Below are 20,950 nucleotides of genomic sequence, written 5' to 3'. Positions count from 1 at the left end.
CCTGAGACAAGGCTACCAAAAAATCAAAGCGGCAAACGGACGCTCCAGAGCCCAGCCCCAGACATGCCGCTTCTACGAGGCACTGCATGCCATTCTCGGTGGGTCTGCCACCACTGCCCCACCAGTGACCGTGGACTCTGAGGATGGGATAGTGTCGACTGGCAGTTTCTCGGCAATGTTCGCGGATGGGGAAGATGAGGAAGGGTTTGTGGAGGACGAGGCAGGCGACAGCGCTTACAATACTGCTTTCCCCGACAGCCAGAATCTCTTCATCAGCCTCACAGAGATCCCCTACCAACCCTCCCCGGCCGTTAACCCGGACTCTGAATCAGGGGAAGGATCAGTCGGTAAGTGCTATAAACATGTAAACATTTATTTTTTTAAAAACAGGAATAAAAACTATATGAAAAGGTCAATACATATAGGGATCGAACAGAAATCCTCTTGGGACAGTTCCACAAAGCTCTCGTAGAGGTACTCGAAAAGCCTCCGCAGGAGGTTCCTGGGGAGAGATGCCTTATTGGGTGCTCCGTGGAAGCACACTCTTCCGCGCCAGGCCATCCTGAGGTACAGCGGGAGCATTGCCTCGACCAGCATGGCAGCATAGGGCCCTGGTCTGTGCAGGGATTCACGCAGCATGTGCTCTCTGTCTCTCCTAGTGACCCCCCTCACAGTGATCTCGCTCGGCGACTGCTGCATCTAATTAGGGGAATTACTGTAATGTTACTATTGTGAATGCTTGACTTTTCCTTTGCATAACAATGACCGTCGTTTAACAGCCACGTGGTGGAGGCTGTAGAGGAAAAGCATACAGGGATCTTTCCCGGGGACAGCCGCGAGGGGCTGGAACAGGGTCAGACTTTATGCTTTCCAGATTGCCTGCAGCAGGAGGGCACAGCTATCCATTAACTGTTAAGCAGCCTAAAGTTTACGGCTTACCAGGCCTGGCTGCTACATGGATTCTGCTGTCCTGCCCCGCTTGTCCGATCTCCAGTGCAAGACCCCAGGCAATGAAAGCGAATGCCGAAAATTCGAACTTGTCCTGAGAGCACATGAGATAGGTGCCCTGTATGGTCTTGTTCACAGAAACTGAGTAGACTGTGTTCAGTGTTCGCAAACATGTATCTTTGCAAGGAAATCACTTCCTTTTTCCCATCACACAGCTGCAGCTCTTTCCCGAACTGCCCCGGCATCCCCCTCACAGAGGCTGGCGCACATTAGGCGGTGAAAGAAAAAGACTAGGGACGAGATGTTCGCTGAACTGATGGCCTGCTCCAGAGCCGAGGCGGCCCAGCAGAGCCAGTGGAGGGAGACCCTCTCTCAGAGCAGCACTCACACAGCGAACGGGAGGACAGGTGGCGGCAGGAAGATCAGCAGGCGACTCAAACGCTGCTTGGACTAATGAGGGAGCAAATGGACACGCTCCGGCGCCTTGTGGATGTTCTGCAGGACCGCAGGCAGGAGCGGAGAGCCCCCCTGAACTGTATCTGCAACCGCCCTCTCCCGCCACAAAGTCCTGTCCCCCCCTCACCCAAAATCACAAGAAGGAGGGGCGCTAGGGGCCGTGAAAACTGTCACTCCACCCCAGCAGAGCGCTCATGTACCAAACAGCTCTCATTCCCTAAAGTATGAGAATTGCTTCCCTTCCTGGCTCACCCAATCCAAAATCCCAGTTTCATCCCCCAACTGTGTAGTTGAGTATTAAAAATAGTTTGCTGTTCATTACTGTTTCCATCATGTTTCTTTGCAGAAGACTTTGTGTGAAAGGGAGATAGGGGTTTGTTAATTGCATAGGACAGCCACCATTACCAGGGTACAGACATGGGGGCAGGATCAACAGCAGGTCACACACAGAGTGCAGTCACTAGGCACCCGGGTCACTCTGGGAGGTGTCTGCTGCCCCAGGGTCCGAGCGCCTGGCATCCACAAATGGCAAGGCAGGCTGCCCTTACCATGCCCTTCCACCCTAGCCATGAACCTCTCCGATGCCCTGAGCCCCAGCCAGAGCCATCATCCCCCTACACCTACTCACCCTTCACACACACCCCTCACCCCTTCCTGCAAACCCACCCCTTCCTGCACACCCTCCCTGTAACCGTCCTCCCCCAGAGACCGCTGTAGGAGCAGGAGCCTGTCAGTCCTCGAGTGTAGAAGCGGTCTGTACATCACTGCACACCGTACCCACCACAGTCTGCGTCCCTGTTTGAACCCTTTAACGCGAATTCGTTAGTAAAGAAAACTTTGTTAATTAAAAATGTTCCAATAACTTTATTTTTAAACGTCTGTTGGAAGGGGGGAAACCTGGTGAACGGGGTATGTAACCGCTGAAAAAAGTCAATAGTAACTGAAACAGGGGCAGGTTCAGCTTCTCTGTAAAGAGACTGGACAGTCATAGGTTACCCTACTCTCTGAGGAACCTAGCTTTCAAAGCCTCCCGGATGCACAGCGCTTCCCGCTGGGCTCTTCTAATCGTACGGCTGTCTGGCTGAGCATAATCAGCAGCCAGGCGATTTGCCTCAACCTCCCATCCCGCCATAAAGGTCTCCCCCTTGCTCTCTCAGAGATTGTGGAGCACACAGCAAGCTGCAACAACAATGGGGATATTGGTTTCGCTGAGATCCGAGCGAGCCAGTAAGCTCCTCCATCTCCCCTTGAGACGTCCGAAAGCACACTCCACCACCATTCTGCACTTGCTCAGCCGGTAGTTGAAGAGCTCCTTGTCACTGTCCAGGGCGCCTGTATAGGGCTTCATGAGCCAGGGCATTAGCGGGTAGGCTGGGTCCCCGAGGATCACTGTAGGCATCTCCACATCCCCAACACTTATTTTGTGGTCCGGGAAGAAACTACCTTCCTGCAGGCGTCTAAACAGACCAGAGTTCCTGAAAACACGCGCGTCATGAACCTTGCCCGCCACCCGACGTGATGTTGGTAAACGTCCCTATGGTCCACCAGTGCTTGCAGCACCATTGAAAAGTAGCCCTTTCGGTTAATATACTGGCTGGCCTGGTGGGCCGGTCCCAGGATAGGGATGTGAGTGCCATCTATAGCCCCACCGCAGTTTGGGAATCCCATCGCGGCGAAGCCATCTATGACGACCTGGACGTTTCCCAGGGTCACTACCTTTGAGAGCAGTAGGTCAACGATTGCGTGGGCTGCTTGCTTCACAGCAACCCCCACGGTAGATTTGCCCACGCCAAAGTGGTTCGCTACTGACCGGTAGCTGTCTGGCGTTGCAAGTTTCCAGAGGGCTATGGCCACTCGCTTCTGCACACTCAGGGCTGCTCGCATCCGGGTGTCCTGGCGCTTCAGGGCAGGGGCCAGCAAGTCACACAGTTCAAGGAAAGTGCCCTTACGCATCCTGAAGTTTCGCAGCCACTGTGATTCATCCCAGACCTGCAGCACTATGCGGTCCCACCAGTCCGTGCTTGTTTCCCGGCCCAGAATCGCCGTCCCATAGCATGAATGTGACCCATTGCCTCCATGATCTCCGCGGCGCGGGATCCCGTGCTTTCTGAGAGGTCTGTGCCACTCTGACACTTCATGTCCTCACCGCGCTGCCGGAGCCTCCTCGCCCGATTTCTCAGCAGCTGACTGTGGAAGAGGTGGACGATAAGGTGAGAGGAGTTGACAACGGCCATAAGTGCAGCGATGATCGCAGCGGGCTCCGTGCTCGCAGTGCTGTGGCGTCCACGCTGTCACTGACCAGAAAAGTGCGGTAACAGATTTCCCGCCGGCGCTTTCAGGGAGAGAGGGCGGGAGTGACGGTTGAATGACGACAGTTACCCAAAACCACCCTCGACACATTTTTCCCCCAGCAGGCATTGGGGCTCTACCCAGCATTCCAATGGGAAGCGGGGACTGCGGGAACTGTGGGATAGCTGCCCAGAATGCACCGCTTCCAATGTCGACGCTTGCCCCATTAGTGTGGACTCACAAAGTCGAATTAGTGTCCTTAGTGTGGATACACAAATTCGAATTCATAAGGTCGAATCCACAAATTCGAACTAAGTTAAATCGAACTACTCTTGTAGTGTAGACATACCCTAAGCCTATGAAAGACTGGACCTGCTGTTTGGTTAGAGGCACAGGCCAATTAACAGTAGCTTTTCCTCTCAAGGGATCAAGGGAGATCTGGATACCCCCTACCCAGTGTCCCATGTATGGAACTTTGGCTGCTAAAATTTTACATTTAGATGCCTTTGCAATCAGACCTACATCTCTGAGTTTTAACTGTACAATTCCAGCGTGTTTCATATGATTTGACCAAGAGCTGCTAAAAATTGCAATGTGATAAAAATAGGCCCTCTGTGGAGTCCTGCAATCTATTTAAAACTCAGCTCACCAGCCTCTGAAAAGTAGCTCCTGCATTAATGAATCTGAAAGGTAATATTTTGAACTCATACAATCCCATATCAGTAACAAAAGTAGTTTTTTCTATGCATCTTTATCTAAAGGGATCTGCCAATAACCTTTCACAAGGTTAGACATGCTAAGTCTAGCTTTGCTCGAACTATCAAGCATATCATCAATTCTGAGCACAGGATATGCATCTAGAACAATGACAGCACTCAGTTTTCTATAATAAACACAAAATGTTAAAGTTATCTTTCTTAGGGACCAAGACAACTGGCAATGTCCAGGGCCTGCCAGACTCTTTAATCACCCCCGTGTTTGAATTTGCTTTTGCACCTTGCCAGTGGTACGGTAGGTCTGACTGGGCACATGATGATTTAATGAATCATCACGAATCCTTGTTGGATAATACTTGCTTGTATGCTTGCAGCATAGACATTACCTCCGACTTTTCAGCTAGTATTAACCCATAGCATACCTCAATATTTAAAAGTAGCCAATCTCTTTGGCATTCAGCCATCAAATCAATGAGGTATGATGCCTCAGTTTTTCCTTCAACACAACAAATCATGTTTACCATTGGTTGCTGACTGTGGTAAGCTTTAAGCCTATTCATATGTACCAGCTGCAGGACTGCTTTAATGGGAGGCCTTTTAACATATGTACATTCATTCACCTCTTCTAACACTTCAACAGGTCCCTCCCATGAGTTTTGCATTTTGTTATTCTCCACAGAGATAAGTACCAACACCAAGTCCCCTACTTCAAAAAAGCACATTTATTAAACCATGCCTTTTGTTCTGCTCAGCTGTGAGTGAGGTTAGTTTGAACCACCTCCACCATGTCTCTGAACTCTTTTCAGAACCTTTGTACATATTCAGTCACTGGCTCCCCCTCTGCCTCAGAATCCCCTTTCAATAAGTCTCTGAGCTCTAGGAGTCCTCTCACTTTCCTTTCATAGAGAAGATCAAATGGGGCAATCCTTGAAGACTCTTGGGCCACTTGCCTATAAGCAAACACATAAGGTAACATTTCATCCCAGGTCTCGGCCCACTTGTTGACCTACATCCCCAGCATGGATCTCAGTGTCCCATTGAAGCTCTCCACCAAACCATTTGTCTGTGGGACCATTTGTCTTTAGTTGTTTCACTCCACACAGCTCCCATAATTCACTGAATAGCTGAGACATGAAATTTGGCCCACAATCTCTTTAGGGCAGTGGTCCCCAAACTTTTCAGGGTCACGACCCGCCTCCCAGCCAGGACTGGGGGTGGGGTGGTGGAAGGGAACACGGACAGGGGTAAGGTGGCTGAGGCTGGGGGCTAGGCCAGGGCCTGAGGCTGGGAGCAGAGCCACAGCTGGGCTGTAGTGGGGACTGGGGTTGGAGCAGAGCTGCGGGTGGGGCAAGGCTGGATGGTGCTCCCTATGAAGGCTGGCCTGGGCCCACTGCATGCCCCTCCCCCCCCCAAAAAAAAGTTCTTCTGCATGCCTCTACAGGGACATGCCCCAGTTTGGGGACCTCTGCTACAGGGAAACGCAGTCTACTGAAAATAGCGAAAAAGAACTTTTGTCACAGTCAGCTTCTATTTTAGAGCACTGCTTCTGGATATCTACTGGCAAAATCCACTACCACCAAGATCTCTTCCCCCTTTTGAGTAGGCCATGGCATAGGGCCCACAATTACCCTAAAAATGTCTTATCACAGGCAAGGGATGTAAAGAAACTTTTTGGGGTCCTGAATCTCTCTCTCTGTTCTGAGAAAACTCAGAAATGTTCAATAGTCCCTCACATTATTTTATACCCCTGGCCAATAAAAGTTCTGCTTTGGCCTACTGTGCCCCATGGATGTAGTTTGAGGGGATGGGGGGAGCACACAGAGTCACATGCCGCTGCTCCCCACCCCCGCCCCCGATTTCTACGAGCACCAAGCTGCTCTTGCAGGACTTGCTCTAGTAGGCCTGCTGGGATGGGGAACTCTGTCTTACCCCCCCCACACACACTGTTTCTGGCTCATTCAGCCCTTCTCCTTGGCAGCTGAGTGGGGAGCTGAATGGAGCTATTTCTGCTGGGTGAGGGTGACCACTGCGGGTTGATACCTCTGCAACTGGATGCCGCCTCCTGGGTTCTAGTGCCTGTCTTTGCCGCCTTCTATATGTACTGAGCATCCTGCATGGCTACAATCCTGTTTCCTGTACAATGATGAGTACTCACAGGTGAGCAGGGTAAGGGGTCAGGTGGGAGAAATGGGATGGGTGGAAAGAGGCAGTTGGAAAGGTGGGTGGGATAGGGCAGGGGGAAGAGAACGGGATGGAGGGGTGGGCCAGAGGAAGGGGTGGGCCAGGGAGGAAGAGGGAGCCTGGAATGCAGCATCCCTTTGGCAGCAGCCACAGCAGAAAGGCGGGCACAGTAGCACCAAGAGGCACCAGAACAGCAGCATCACTGCAGCAGCTCCCACACTTAGCAAACAGTAGTAGCAGCTGGGGCTTCCCCATTAAGCGAGCCCATTCCCCCCACCACAGATACCACTCCAGGCAGGGGAACTGGTTTCAGCATGCAGGCACATGCTGCCCTCCCAAATACAGCAGTCAAACTATGCCTATGCTCTGACCCCAAGTGATGAGCAAAAGGTCAGTAAATGGCCAGCAACATTAACTCCTCATGGTGCTGGGCAGGCACAACTAGTTGCTTGTAAGGATTACCAGAGCCTTTGTCCTTCCCCATGGCAGCATCTCTGCTCTATCATCTGGTCCCTCCTCTCTCTGGGTTTACCAGCCCAAACTCTTTTCCCCCCCAAGGAGTAACCACAGACTACTTCAGTGCTGTAGCCCCAAACACACTTCCCTTCTTCTGGGAAGTGACTGCAGCCTACTTCCCCTGTAGCCCTCCCAACACAAATTTCCTCTCTTTATGCCTACTCCAGCTCCTGCCGCAACGGGGCTTCATCAGCCATTAAACTTTATCAAGCCTGACTCTCCTCCAAGCACAGCCTGTCACAGGGTTAACTGGCCCTTTTTATCTCGTTAGGCCTGGCTGGACTAGACACCCCTCACACTTCCCAGTGCTAGGAGATCTTCTTCCTGGCCAGGTAACATGGTGTTTTGTTTTGTTTTAACCTATATTTCCCTGACCAGAGAAATCCAGACACCAGCCTCTCTCCACCCTAGGCATTCTTTGCAATTCGCCGTGGCAACTTCGATTAATTGTGTGAGGTCTGACCTGTTGGAGGTGTATATGGAATTTACTGAAGCTCCCAGAGGCACTTCTGTGCTAATGACAGCTACATTAACCTGGGCTGGACAGGGTGTGGGCTTAGATCCATTTAGCATAGGGCAATTGTTTCTCATGTGTTCAGTAGACCCACATATGAAACACCTTCTTGGACCATTCTCTTCTACAGGGAATCAGTTCTGGGGTGGTAAATGCCTGGACTCTTAACCACACTCCTCCTTCCCAGGAGTAAAATGAAGTGCACCTACTTTACTCCAGGCTTCTGCCCACCCTCCTCCCCCCGACGTGGCTTGCAGTCACTGGATCCTTTATCTTGCATATATGTATCAGCTAGATCAGCAAGTTTTTGGACTGAGCCAATGGGTTTATCCCAGATAGCTTGTCTGATCTCCTTTGAACTCATACTGAGGAACTGTTTCTCAATTAAGAGATCAAACAACTGGTCATAATTCTCTGCCTCCTTCCCTTGGGCACTTTTTCTCATCAAATCACAAAATTTATATACATATTCTCTATGACTCAACTTATCATTCATCCTGAGACCTCTAAAATTTTACTCTATATACATCAGTTGTAATTTGAAACCTTTGCAATACAACCATGGTGAACGCACCCTTCGGGGAGGCTAGCCTCCGGCCCCTCCCTCTCTGCACAAGGCCCCTTCCCTTTCGCTCTCCCACCGGTGCCTGGAGCACACCGCCCTCCTGCAGCTGCTGCCCCCACCACGTGCCCTTGGGCCCAGCTCTGGGCGGGCGGCATGGCCGGAGTACTCCCAGGCCCAGCACTAGGCAGGCGGCGTGGCCGTAGCATGGCCAGAGCACCCCCAGCCCAGCCCCAGCACTGGGCGGGCGGGCAGTGTGGCCAGAGCACCCCAGCGCTAGGAAGGTGGTGCCACCGGAGTGCCCCCAGCCCCAGCATGGTCTCAGTGCTGGGCAGGCAGGCGGCTCCACCGGAGCACCCCTGGCCCCAGCGCCCTCAGCCACAGTTCCCGGTAAACAGGAGCTGGGGAGACAGCGCTCAGGGCGGGGGCAGCACGCAGAACTCCCTGGCTGCCCCTGAGCCTAGGAGCCAAAGGGGGACGTGCCACCGCTTCCAGGAGCCATGGTAGGCAAGGAGCCTGCCTTAGCCCCGTTGCACCACCGACTGTACTTTTAGTGGGCCGGTCAGTGGTGCTGACCTGGCAACCCTATCCTTCTCTATATTAGCCATTTCCATCCTTTTAGTCCACTCTGCCACATCCAACTTCTGTAACTCTATCTCAGTCAGTTTGAGTTGTGTGGCTGCCTCGTTGAGGACGATGTCTTTGCCCTCATTTCCTTTAGCATGTCTACTCATTTTTCCACTTCCTTTTCCCCCCCCTATTTCCTCACCCAAAATAAAAAAAAGATAAAAAATAATAAAACTGTAACCTTTAACTTTTCCTAATCTCTTCACTAGAGAATCACTTAAAATTATTTTACCAGTGCTTGAAGTGCAAACCTCATTTAAAATAGTAAGCTGTGTTTAAATTCTGTTTGACTGCACCAGTGTAACATGTTACTGAGGGTACCCAGATCTGAGAGCCACAATGTCTCTTTATATCTCAAAGTTTGTCTCTGTTTCTAAGGTCAAACTGATCCCCTGGAGTTTAGTCTCCTGTCTCCTCCACAATGCCAACTCCATCTTCATTAAGGTGTTCCCTGGTGTGCTCCCACAGGATGTTTCCTGCTGCAATTTTACAATGTAAGTGTTCTTTCTGCAATCTTCTATTCAAATGAATAGCACACTGAATTTAGCCATATCTGGTCTGAGGTGTTGGCCTCTTTCCTTTGTCTGGAGAAAACTTGTTTATCAACTCCCCTGACATGCCTGGTTTAAACATGTTTTAGTCTCAGACTTTAAAGCATAACATCAGTGAGTATCCAAACAGCATTGCCACATACATTTCACAATGACATCACTGACCAGTGCATTGTTACTTTTGAAATGACGACTTACAAGGCAGTACAAACACTGCAGTACTGTTTAGGGCAGGGGTCAGCAACCTTCGGCATGCAGCCCATTGGGGTAATCCGTTGGCGGGCTGCGAGACATTTTGTTTACGTTGACCATCCGCAGGCACAGCCCCCCACAGCTCCCAGTGGCTGCGGTTCACCGTTCCCGGCCAATGGGAGCTGCAGGAAGCCGCGAGCCACACGGACATGCTGCCTGCCGCTTCCTGCAGCTCCCATTGGCCAGGAACGGCAAACCGTGACCACTGGGAGCTGGGGGGAGGGGGTGCAGGCTGTGGACAGTCAACGTAAACAAAATGTTTCATGGCCCATTAGCTGATTACCCTGATGGGCCACATGCCAAAGGTTGCCGACCTCTGGTTTAACGTGTGAACAAAGGGGTGCCAAGGATCACAGGCTCACAACAGTCATCTGCTGGCACCCGAATTTCAACTCACATAAGCAAAGACATCACAAAAAACAACATGCATTTAGAATGCAGAAAACTCAGAGTTTACGGCTGAGAATTCTCAGAGCTTTCCGCCAAAAGAAATATGATGAGGTTCAACAAGGACAAGTACAGAGTCCTGCACTTAGGACGGAAGAATCCCATGCACTGCTACAGACTAGGGACCGAATGGCTGGGCAGCAGTTCTGCAGAAAAGGACCTAGGGGTTACGGTGGACGAAAAGCTGAATATGAGTCAACAGTGTGCCCTTGTTGCCAAGAAGGCTAATGGCATTTTGGGTTGTATAAGTAGGGGCATTTCCAGCAGATCGAGGGATGTGATCATTCCCCTCTACTCAGCACTGGTGAGGCCTCATTTGGAGTACTGTGTCCAGTTTTGGGCCCCACACTACAAGAAGGATGTGGATAAACTGGAGAGTCTCCAGCGGAGGGCAACAAAAATGATTAGGGGGCTGGAGCACATGACTTATGAGAGGCTGAGGGAACTGAGATTGTTTAGCCTGCAGAAGAGAAGAATGAGGGGGGATTTGATAGCTGCTTTCAACTACCTGAAAGGGGGTTCCAAAGAGGATGGATCTAGACTGTTCTCAGTGGTAGAAGATGACAGAACAAGGAGTAATGGTCTCAAGTTGCAGAGGGGGAGGTTTAGGTTGGACATTAGGAAAAACTTTTTCACTAGTAGGGTGGTGAAGAACTGGAATGGGTTACCTAGGGAGGTGGTGGAATCTCCTTCCTTAGAGGTTTTTAAGGTCAGGCTTGACAAAGCCCTGGCTGGGATGATTTAGTTGGGTTTGGTCCTGCTTTGAGCAGGGGGTTAGACTAGATGACCTCCTGAGGTCCCTTCCAACCCTGAGATTCTATGATTCCTTTAACATGAGAACAGCATTTCCATTGTTACAATGAAGCAAATAAGGAAACGTGTATGTGTTAAACAATTGAGACCACTCAGAACAGGGGTAGGCAACCTATGGCACATGTGCCAAAGGCGGCATGCGAGCTGATTTTCAGTGGCACTCACGCTGCCTGGGTTCTGGCCACTGGTCCAGGGGGCTCTGATTTTAATTTAATTTTAAATGAAGTTTCTTAAACATTTTAAAACCCTTATTTACTTTACATACAACAATAGTTTAGTTACATGTCATACACTTAAAGAGACCTTCTAAAAACGTTAAAATGTATTACTGGCATGCAAAACTTTAAATTAGAGTGAATAAATGAAGACTCGGCACACCACTTCTGAAAGGTTGCCGACCCCTGACTCGGCACCATAAGCATGGCTGCCACCTATGCAATTACATACAGCATGAACATGGTAATTTATTCACTTCTTTCCATAACAATATGGGTCCTGTGTTTAGCATTCATGTCAATACTCAAATTAATTCTGACATGCTGAGTAACCATTGGAAGAAGGGAAACCCATGACTAGGAAGCTGTAAAAATACTGCATACATTTTTACTCCATACCCTCTCCAAAAAAAAAAAAAAAAAGAGGAGGGAATGGAAGCAAGAGAAAGTTGAAATACAGCAAATAAATTTTCAGCCAACAGCATATATACTAAATAGTTTGATTTGAACTAAAAACAGTTAGATTGATGATAAATTTTACACTCTGTTGTAAAAATCCAAATGCAAAGAAACTGAGGATTCCTAAATAAAAAAAACCCGCGTTTAATTAGAATCCTCTTCTGTATTTTGAATTTCAGACTCCCGGAAGTTCCAAATAAAGCCAGGGAGTTCCAAATAAAGTTTCACATAAAACTTGCTTTGTATGCATGTATGAAAAACGAGCATCTCAGATATGAACGATTTTTCATCGGTTATGTTGCTTATATTTATCTTTTCAATAAATACTAAATGCTTTAGCATAGAAGAGTAATGAAAACACTTGAAAGAAAGAGGTGTGCTGAGCAATACCAGTACTTGCCTAGATAGTACCTACAAGTTTCACATATCACATGGCAGAGGAAAAAAATGCAGTGATATCTTTCTGCACCTGAACCTGTAAATATTATTTTTCACAGTTGAATCAGGGGACTCAATTGGACACGTCGTTGCAGGTATTCTGCATTTTCCACCTCCTCTCCCCCAACTTCATATATTCCTGTGCAGGATAACTCCACGGGAGAAGATCATGCCAGTGCTGCTGCTTCTGCCCAGAAAACATTGGTAAGAACAGTAACACCAGAGGGAAAATTTCATACTTTGCGCCTGTTGTAGGAAACCTTTCTGTTCTAGTAAAATGATGATGCTTTATTGCTTTTCATCTCTGAGTCAGCTGGCTTCTGCTGGGTCACCAGGAGCTATGAGAGAAATAGACTATGCATCAGTTTCACCTTGCAGGTGTGATGGAAGAGGAAAATAGGCAGAGAGGAGGACGGATGATGCTCAAAATGTGACAAAACAGAGAGAAAAGAAAGATCAGCAAATTGGTTAATTTTAGAATTAAAAAAAAAAGTATAGGAGTTTCTTTCAGCTATCCACGTAATTAACAGTAGTAAACAGGACTGATCACTGAAAGAAATTCAGAAATAAAACCTTCTCCTCAAAAAAGTAAGAATGCCATTTGAAAGTGTGTTTTTCCACAATGAGGACTATTTTCCATGCCAACTTTTAAATCCCAGCTAGTCCAGAAGAAAAGACGACAAGTTGCCAGAATGTTTCTGTAACAGGAAATGCATATTCTCTATCCACCCCATCTCCTTCCCCTTACACACGCTTGTCTTATTCAAAAACATTTAAATATGTTTTATCTGAAACTTACCAAAAGATTCATCTGTGGGCAAAGACTCAGTCTGGAAAATTTCAACACGTTAGGAGCAACTGAAAACCAGTGGTTAGAATAAAAACTATTATGCATCCTTAGGTACAATTAAGTTCCCGCTAAAACTTTTTGGGGGTGTAAGCATTCTTTTCCAGTCCTCTTCGGATTTAAATAACAAAATTAAATATATAAAATCACCACATCAAATACACTGATGTACTTTTGGTGATTCTTTTCTACATTCCAGAAATATTTATCTATGAGCTTCCTATAGTACCCATTACCAAATTATATAAAATACTGGACAGGTAAATTAGCATAGAGACAGCGGACTTCATACAGAATACTCCACTTCATCTTTCCCAGATTTTAGGATGCTATGCTTGTATGCTAGTTTAATACACTTTGATTACAGTATGGCAAAAAAAGTTTTAGAAAACAGGCAGATCTTGCAGAACGTTTCAAAGTGATCAGATACACTCCATATTATCACTGTTACCCCTTTCCATGTTCTTATCCAAGTTATTTCCTTCATTTTACCCCAACAGTAGTGTCCTATATTCTACAATGCCATGCAGATCTATTCAAAGCATTGACCTGTTTCTGTGTCATAGTGACTGCACATGTACTGCTATGCTAACAAATGCATTCCTAGTTGTTTATTGATCACTTTATACACTTTCTCTATTGGAAATCCCGGGAGGAACACCAGAAAGTCTCCTGGCATCTCATGCTTTGACACACACTTTACTGGCCGTTTCCCAAAGTATTTTTCATCTTTGGGCATTTCCATAAAATTTTAATAGAAAAAAATTCCTCTACAAGCTGTCTTTGGTATTTCTGAGTCACTTGTGTATTTTTAGTTCATTCATTCTTTTTAGCAAAAAGAGTCATTCACAAAATTCTAGAAGGAAAAAAAAAAGGCAAGAACAACAATCCAATACTGGCTACCGCAAATATCCATTGAGATTTACAGATCAGAAACCAAACCTTCCAAAATACAAACTTTACAAGATATTAGAAGAATTTAACTTGTTGAACAAGGGCTGATGTAGATATGGAAAGCTTAGTGAATCTGTAAGGTTTCCCTGTATTTCACACAGGGTTCTCACCTGATTACAACCATCTCTTTCACTCACTCCACATTTTGTACTTTTTTTCCCACACCACCCCATTAGGCTGGGGCTGTCTCCCAATAAGCATATGGGAGTCCTTCTAACCTTTGAAAAATTTTCTGAAACTCCAACTACCCCATGAAATATGATAGCTATGAGATACCAATCTGTGTTCACTTTGTGTTTGTTGTATATTGTCATAACTATAAAGGGAAGGGAACAGCCCTCCTGTGTACAATACTACAAGATCCCTCCTGGCCAGACACACCAAAATCCTTTTACCTGTAAAGGGTTAAGAAGCTCAGGTAACCTGGCTGACACCTGACCCAAAGGACCAATAAAGGGACAAGATACTTTCAAATCTTTGTGGGGGGAAGGCTTTTGTTTGTGTGCTCTTTGTTTTGGGGTTGTTCGCTCTTGGGACTAAGAGGGACCAGACATCAATCCATGCTCTCCAAATCTTTCTGAACCAGTCTCTCATATTTCAAACTTGTAAGTAACAGCCAGGCAAGGTGTGTTAGTTTTAATCTTTGTTTTCTCAACTTGTAAATGTTCCTTTTTGCTAAGAGGATTTAGCTCTGTTTGCTGTACTTTGAACCTAAGGCTAGAGGGGGCTCCTCTGGGCTCTATGAATCTGATTACTCTGTAAAGTTATTTTCCATCCTGATTTTACAGAGATGATTTTTACCTTTCTTTAATTAAAAGAACCTATTTTTAAGAACCTGATTGATTTCTCCTTGTTTTAAGATCCAGGGGGATTGGATCGGACTCACCAGGAATTGGTGGGGGAAAGGAGGAGGGATGGTTAAATTCTCCTTATGTTAAGATCCAAGGAATTGGATCAGTGTTCACCAGGAACTTGGTGAAGAAGTCTCTCAAGACTATCCAGGGAAGGGAGTTAGTATTTAGGAGTGGTGGCAGCAAAACCAAATCTAAGATGGTAATTCAGTTTAGGGGTTCACATGCAGGTCCTCATACCTGTACTCTAAAGTCCAGAGTGGGGAAGGAACCTTGACATACATTATCATACCTGCTTCGGTCTTAGATTATCAACTCTTTGGGCCAAGGGTTTGCTATTTCTTTGGCATGTTCCACAGTGGCATGCATATTTATTTTATAAGATTATAAAAATTATAAAAATGCACCTTAATGTCAGCACACATGCAATTTCTTAAGGCTAAACTCTCTCCCCCACCCCAAAAAAAGGAAAGTACCACTCCACAAGAACAACATAATAATGCACCCATAAACAAGGCTCACAATTCATCAAAGGCATGGTAAAAAGAGAAATTCCACAGCAAAGGCGTTCAATCCTTGAGGGGGCCATTTAGGGATCTGGGGCAAAAATCTGTCTGGGGATTGGTCCTGCTTTGAGCAAGGGGTTGGACTAGATGACCTCCTGAGGTCCCTTCCAACCCTGGTATTCTGTGATTCTCCTCCAGACTTTCAAACATGGAGACTGCAAAGTTGATCAAATCCACACATCTCATCTATCATGGGAAAATACAGAAAGAAAACCAGCCTCTCAGGTAGCCAGGAATTACAGCAATATATAGATAAAGAATAGTTGCCATCACATCACCAGAAAGAATTCAAATACAGGTGAAGAAAAATGCTCCCAACAGACAGCAACAGTGAGACTCAAGTCTCATCAGTAGCACATTCCAATATCTTCTTTCACCTATCTTTTACACCGTCACTGACAAAAAGACTCAGGACATCTTTAGTAGCCTTATTTCTTAATTTTCACTGAAAACATTTTGAGCTACTTTCTGTCAATTCTCTAGAAGTGAATTCTAAGCCTAAAAACACTAAAAGCGATGTACAAGTACAGCAATTTCATCCAGGGAGTTAATGGAACTTCTTTGTGCTAAACTTGATAGATAATAGCTGGAATTAAATGTTTTGAGTCATAAAAAACACACCCAGAGAGGCAGCATTGTAGATCAGAATTACACACAAATTATACAGATCATATATACAATTAAAGAAAATAAAATGTTAAAACTTCAGATTTGAACAATTAAGTAGAGCAAGAGAAAAGAACGTTCATATTTAGTCTCCCAAAGAGCTTTGAGAAATGGATTCTTTTACCTCTGGATATCAATGTGGACTCAACCCCTATACAGGTTAATAAGAATATCCCTAGGAAACAAGTGGTATAAAATAAAATGGGCAGCAAAATGACAAAACCAAGACTGACAAACTCCTTCAGACACTTAAGAAAGAGAGCAACAAACGTTATGGGAAAGAGGAAAATATTGTTATGTCAAAACAGGCATGATCTAAGAAAAGAGGAAGGTGCTGGTCAGGAGTTTGTACAAGGCAAAAAAGCCAACAACAAAAAAGAAAAAGAAAAAAGTAAATGTAAAAGGTAACTTTTTAAAAATTTACCAAAAACTTAGTATAAATATGAGAGTACAGCATTTACATTTTTCTGAACAATGAATTTTGCTAAGCCATTTGCTGAGAAATTTTATCTAAAAAATGATGAAAATTTTAGATGGTCATGAAAGTGTTTAACCCCTCCCCCCCCTTTTTTTTTTGTAAAGGAATCTGTGCCCAATTTTGCAAGCTGCTGAAACACTCTTCATATTGCAAGGTTAATACTATTATTTACTCTGCTTTGAGATCAACCCAGTTTGTGTGTCCAAACTGTTCTGTCAGAAACTGTCTTCTACTGTACTTTTTACAGGACCAAGCATCTCGACTGTATTCAATAAACATTAATAATGGATGACAAATAAAAATGACAACACAATTTCAAAAGCCTCCAGAGATAAGAAAAAAAAATAAAACTTGATATGATGGACAGATGTGTTAGTACAATTTTGCTGCTCTTAACAGTATTTTATTGAAATCTGTTTTCTTAGCAGGAGCCTGAAGTTAATAGCTCTCAGCATGCCATTTACAAGAGCTGTGGATTTATATTCCAATTAATAGTACCAATAGGTTCTTAGCTAATGGTTTTAAGATAAAAATGGGTTTTGCCATATGGTTGGATTTCAACAACGGTCACTGAGGATTTCTCATGAAAAGCCCTAGCGTGTAAGAAATTGTTGCTATATTTAACTTCTGTGCCCTCACACGCACAGTGGACAATTGGAGTGGACAATGTTAGAGTATTCTCAAATGCCAGTGACACCAGATTTTTACCCCATACTCTATTTAAGAGGACAACAAGGATTTTAGATAAAGGAACATATGGATGGCTCAGGGGATTAGTAATGGAATACAGAGCTTTTCACCTCTAGATCACTGGTTCAGCCTCTGTCAGTAGTAAAGGAAAGTTATTAAAATCTGACAGCTGTGATTTATGTGAAATGATTAGTTAGTCCCAGCCCAATTCCTAGAGGGCACAGACCAGCATCATGATTTGCATCCTTGCTGACAGTTTGATCTCAGCAGATTTAATGGGTATAGAAAAAGAACTACCCTCTCACCCCTTTGGTCCTAACTCTAGACCAGCACTAAGACAGTGTCAGAGCAATGTAGCGAAACTTGTATCCCCACTGCAATGGCATACTTGTTCTGTGAGTAAAGAGAGGACTTCAGTCTCCAGGGCTATCAAATGCACTGACTTTGTCATTTATAAAAGTTATAGAAGAGGGTGTCACAAGATGGCTGACCCAATTAAATTAAATAGGTCCAGCTCCCCCGTGCCAGCTCCACTTTGCCAATCAGAAGCAGCTATGAAGGATAAGGGAGCATCAGAGGCAGCAGGAGACCCAGAGAAGGGAAGTGTGTTTCCTGGAGGAAGGCTGAAAGCAAGCTGAGCAACAAGTGATGTTTGCTGGATGACATCCCCAAGCCAGGGCTGAAAAGTGCAGAAGCCAGGAGAAGCAGCAGCTGCAGAAGAAGGTGCCTGTGTGGGCTCTAAGCTAGAGAGCCAAAGCCAAGGACAAGGAAGGGACCATGGGGCCGGCCTGGCCTGAGAGCGCAAGAGCAACCAGCCTAGCAGTAGACAGATGGATAGAACCATGGTGGAGGCGACTGGTCCCATACATCTGCTGGCAGTCTGTAACTACAAACAGTCTGAATTCCCGCAGCAGGTGGACATTACCGACCTGGTCTGGCTGCACAAGATCTGCGATGAGGCCACCAAGATATTCAGCAGCAGCTTCAGTGATGAACCACGGCAAATGACAAAAACCATCCCAGAGAAATCACCAGAAGCAGCAATTGTCTACTGTTCTGGACGAGACCAAAGACCCCATCTGGAAGAAGGAGGAGGAGGAGTATTAAGACAGCATCTTCTAAGCAATGTTCCAAAAGACTCTGAAGAAAAAAGAGGACCTGAAATAATCAGGGCCGGGGGGGCGGGGGGGTGAGGCATCCCCGTCTCAATGAGTGACAAGATCCCAAGTTACAGCACCTGATACACACACCAAGGTACTTCCTGAGAAGTTAGCTGTCCAGCGAGTGGAAGGGAGGGTCCCCTTAGTAGAGATCATTGTCAATGATTAAAATAGTACTGAGTTACATGTGAAGAGAAGTGTCCCTGAGAAAGGGCAAAAGGTCACTGTCCTTAGCTCACATATATCTTCCAAGAAACCTGGGATGGAAGCCTTTGTGCTGGTGATCCCTGCAACTCCTGAGGCCAAAGGGACAAGAGAAAGCTGGAGTCCAACTAAAGAAAAAAATAGCAAATACAGCTACTATAAAGCCAATGTAAACAGGGAGCCTGCAGCTCAGGGGCCAAAAGGCAGCCAGAGACCAGTAAATACTGGGAAAGCTCGTTTTAAGGACAGCATAGGGACCTCCACAGGCTCAAATCAAACTATCACTCTGTGCGCCACAGACCGTTGGGCTGAACCTCCATGAGCCAGAGGACCTCCTTGGCAGAGAAGTACTCACTGGCCAGCAAAACGGAAAGCACAATCCAGAAGACTGTCAGCAAGATTATATCCAAGAGGAAGGCAGATCGGAAGTCATCTCTAGCCTCCAACCACGTGAGCTGTCCAGACAGAGGCTTGTGGATGAAGAAATAACAGTTAAAGTCAGGACTGAGCTGGGACTTAGCACCCCCTCCTCTAAGGAGGTTTCCCAAACTCAGGGGTGTCCCTTCACTCTTGAAATGACAAGACACCAATCATCAACCTTGCAGCAGAAGGGAAGCAGCAAAGAGAGCAATTCTAATCAGAGTGATGAGGCTCAGCAACAGCCCCAAAGTTATAAGAAAGCTGTAAGATGAGCTGTATGATGGGCAGCAAGCAAAGGATGGTAGGCTCTCCCTTCCCAGAAAAAAGAATCCATCCCCCACCTCCCTGCCCAGCCAGCAAGGTTGCTTGTCCTTTCAAGACATTTTTACATACTGTACTAAAGAAATAGTTGCCCATGACCCAAGGTGCCGTGGGGCGAAGTAGATTTAATGAAACTTTTAATCAAACACCACACTCTGCTCCAAACCAATCCCAAGGGTGAGATAGTTGAAAAGGAGTAGCAGTGGCTGGACAGTTTGAAGAAATAGGAGGCTGAGCAACACAGAGAAAAGAAGCTGGAGGAGGAAAACGAGATGGCGACTGGAGAAGATCAAATTGAATAGGAGACATGTCAATGGAAGGTGCTCCAGACTCACAAATTGGTGAAGCAGATGGAAGAGAAGAAAAGACAGATGAAGAGAAATTTGCTCAGTTTGACGAGAAGAGTAGGAAGAGGTGGGAGGAGACAGTGTCAGAGAAGGTAAAGAAGATGGGAGATGCTGAGGCCCCGCACAGACAAGACGAGGAGGCCCGAAAACAGAAAGTGCTACAGCTGGAGGAGGAATGCTGACACAAAGGGCTGATGCTGAAAAAGAGAGAGGAGAAGCAACAAGGGCAAATGAAGAAGATTACAGAACTGAGACAGGCATGCTTGTCATATTACAGCCGGCTGCAGGAGCCCGCTCCAGGGGGAGCTGACCTATGACAATATGCTGTGCATAATCTGTAAAGAAAGAGGGACCAGGGCTCACGCAGAGCACACCATGCACGAAATGCCATTTTGCAGAGAGCACTGCACCGCTCCCGTCAGCGTGACTTTGCGCACACAGTGCACAGAGAACACCATAACTGAAGGCAGGAAGGACAGCAGCAGCAGTGGGAGGTGATTGCTGGCTCTAAGCCAGAGAGCTGAAGCCAAGGGCCAGAGAGGGCTGAAAGCCTGGGAGCAACGGAGGGGCTTACCCACCAAAATCTCCACACCAAAGAGTTGGATTCAAGGGAGCAGTGAGAGAGCCAGGGGAGTGAGGGATGCTCCCCCAACAAAGAGGCTGTGGGGTTCATGGTGGGAAGGGCAGGGTTGCACTCTAGCTGGAAGGGCTGGCATGGATGTCCTGGCAGTGTTACTGAAGAGGACTGATGAGGAGCGTGGGTATGGTGGACAACACCAGAGTATGGTATAGAAGGACTCCCAGGAGAGGGCTCAGTGTGGTTGCCTGCTGGGAAGAGCAGGGTTTTGAGGATTATATACAATAGAGGTGGGAAATGAACTATATTTGAGACTTTTGCTGAGGATTCAATGAACTATGTCTTAGTAATTAACTGGCCCCAAGAAGGTATATTATTTAGGCAAGAGAGCCTGAAGTGGATTTACTGGGAGAATCTGAAAGGGGGGGAAGGGGAGGGGCGGGAGACTGACGCAGGCATGTCTGTCATGCTGTGGCCTGCTGCAAGAGGGCACTCTAGGCAGGGATGCCTTCTGACAGGGGATTGGAGATTTTAAAACAAACTTCACATTACCATATACAGATTTGTGTCTTATTTCATCAAGCAGAAGTTTGTAGAAAAAAAAGTGGGGAGGAGGTAACCATACTAACTCATTAGAATTTCACAACCAACATCTCCTTTGTTACAAAGCAAAGTGTCTATGTATAAAAGCTACAATTTAAAAGATTGTAAATCAGAAATACTGACAACAGAAACAAATCTGTTTTCAGATAAAACTTCCTGCAGACAGTCTCAACTCAGGAAAGGATTTAGTCACAATTCAAAAATAATATAAATGCTAATTACAAAAATTATGAATTTGGAATGCTTTTTTGTGTGGTCATGTGACTCAAACACTGACAAACA

General features: G+C 46.3%; 1 protein-coding gene and 1 pseudogene across 13 annotated transcripts in view; one reads left to right on the top strand and one right to left on the bottom strand.

Annotated features, from left to right (window-relative positions):
- The window catches only part of USP54 (ubiquitin specific peptidase 54), a 257,870-nt gene that overhangs the window by 226,934 nt on the left and 9,986 nt on the right, over window positions 1–20,950 (bottom strand). For 7 of the 13 annotated variants that reach the window (XM_039546273.1, XM_039546285.1, XM_039546286.1 and 4 more), the window contains exon 2: window positions 12,224–12,322. The exons of 2 other annotated variants lie outside the window; for them this stretch is intronic. The gene's annotated coding sequence lies outside the window, so the exon portion shown is untranslated. Of the gene's footprint in view, window positions 1–12,223; window positions 12,323–17,965; window positions 18,116–20,950 lie in introns of all 13 variants that reach the window. 4 more of the 13 variants (XM_039546274.1, XM_039546288.1, XM_039546279.1 and 1 more) reach the window with 2 other exon arrangements.
- Window positions 17,879–19,805, top strand: LOC120409527 (annotated as a pseudogene).

The sequence above is a fragment of the Mauremys reevesii genome, linkage group 7 (genome assembly GCF_016161935.1).
Source record: "Mauremys reevesii isolate NIE-2019 linkage group 7, ASM1616193v1, whole genome shotgun sequence".
Taxonomy (NCBI): domain Eukaryota; kingdom Metazoa; phylum Chordata; order Testudines; family Geoemydidae; genus Mauremys; species Mauremys reevesii.
Note: the sequence above shows the minus strand (reverse complement) of the source record. Positions and strands in the feature narration are given on the sequence as shown.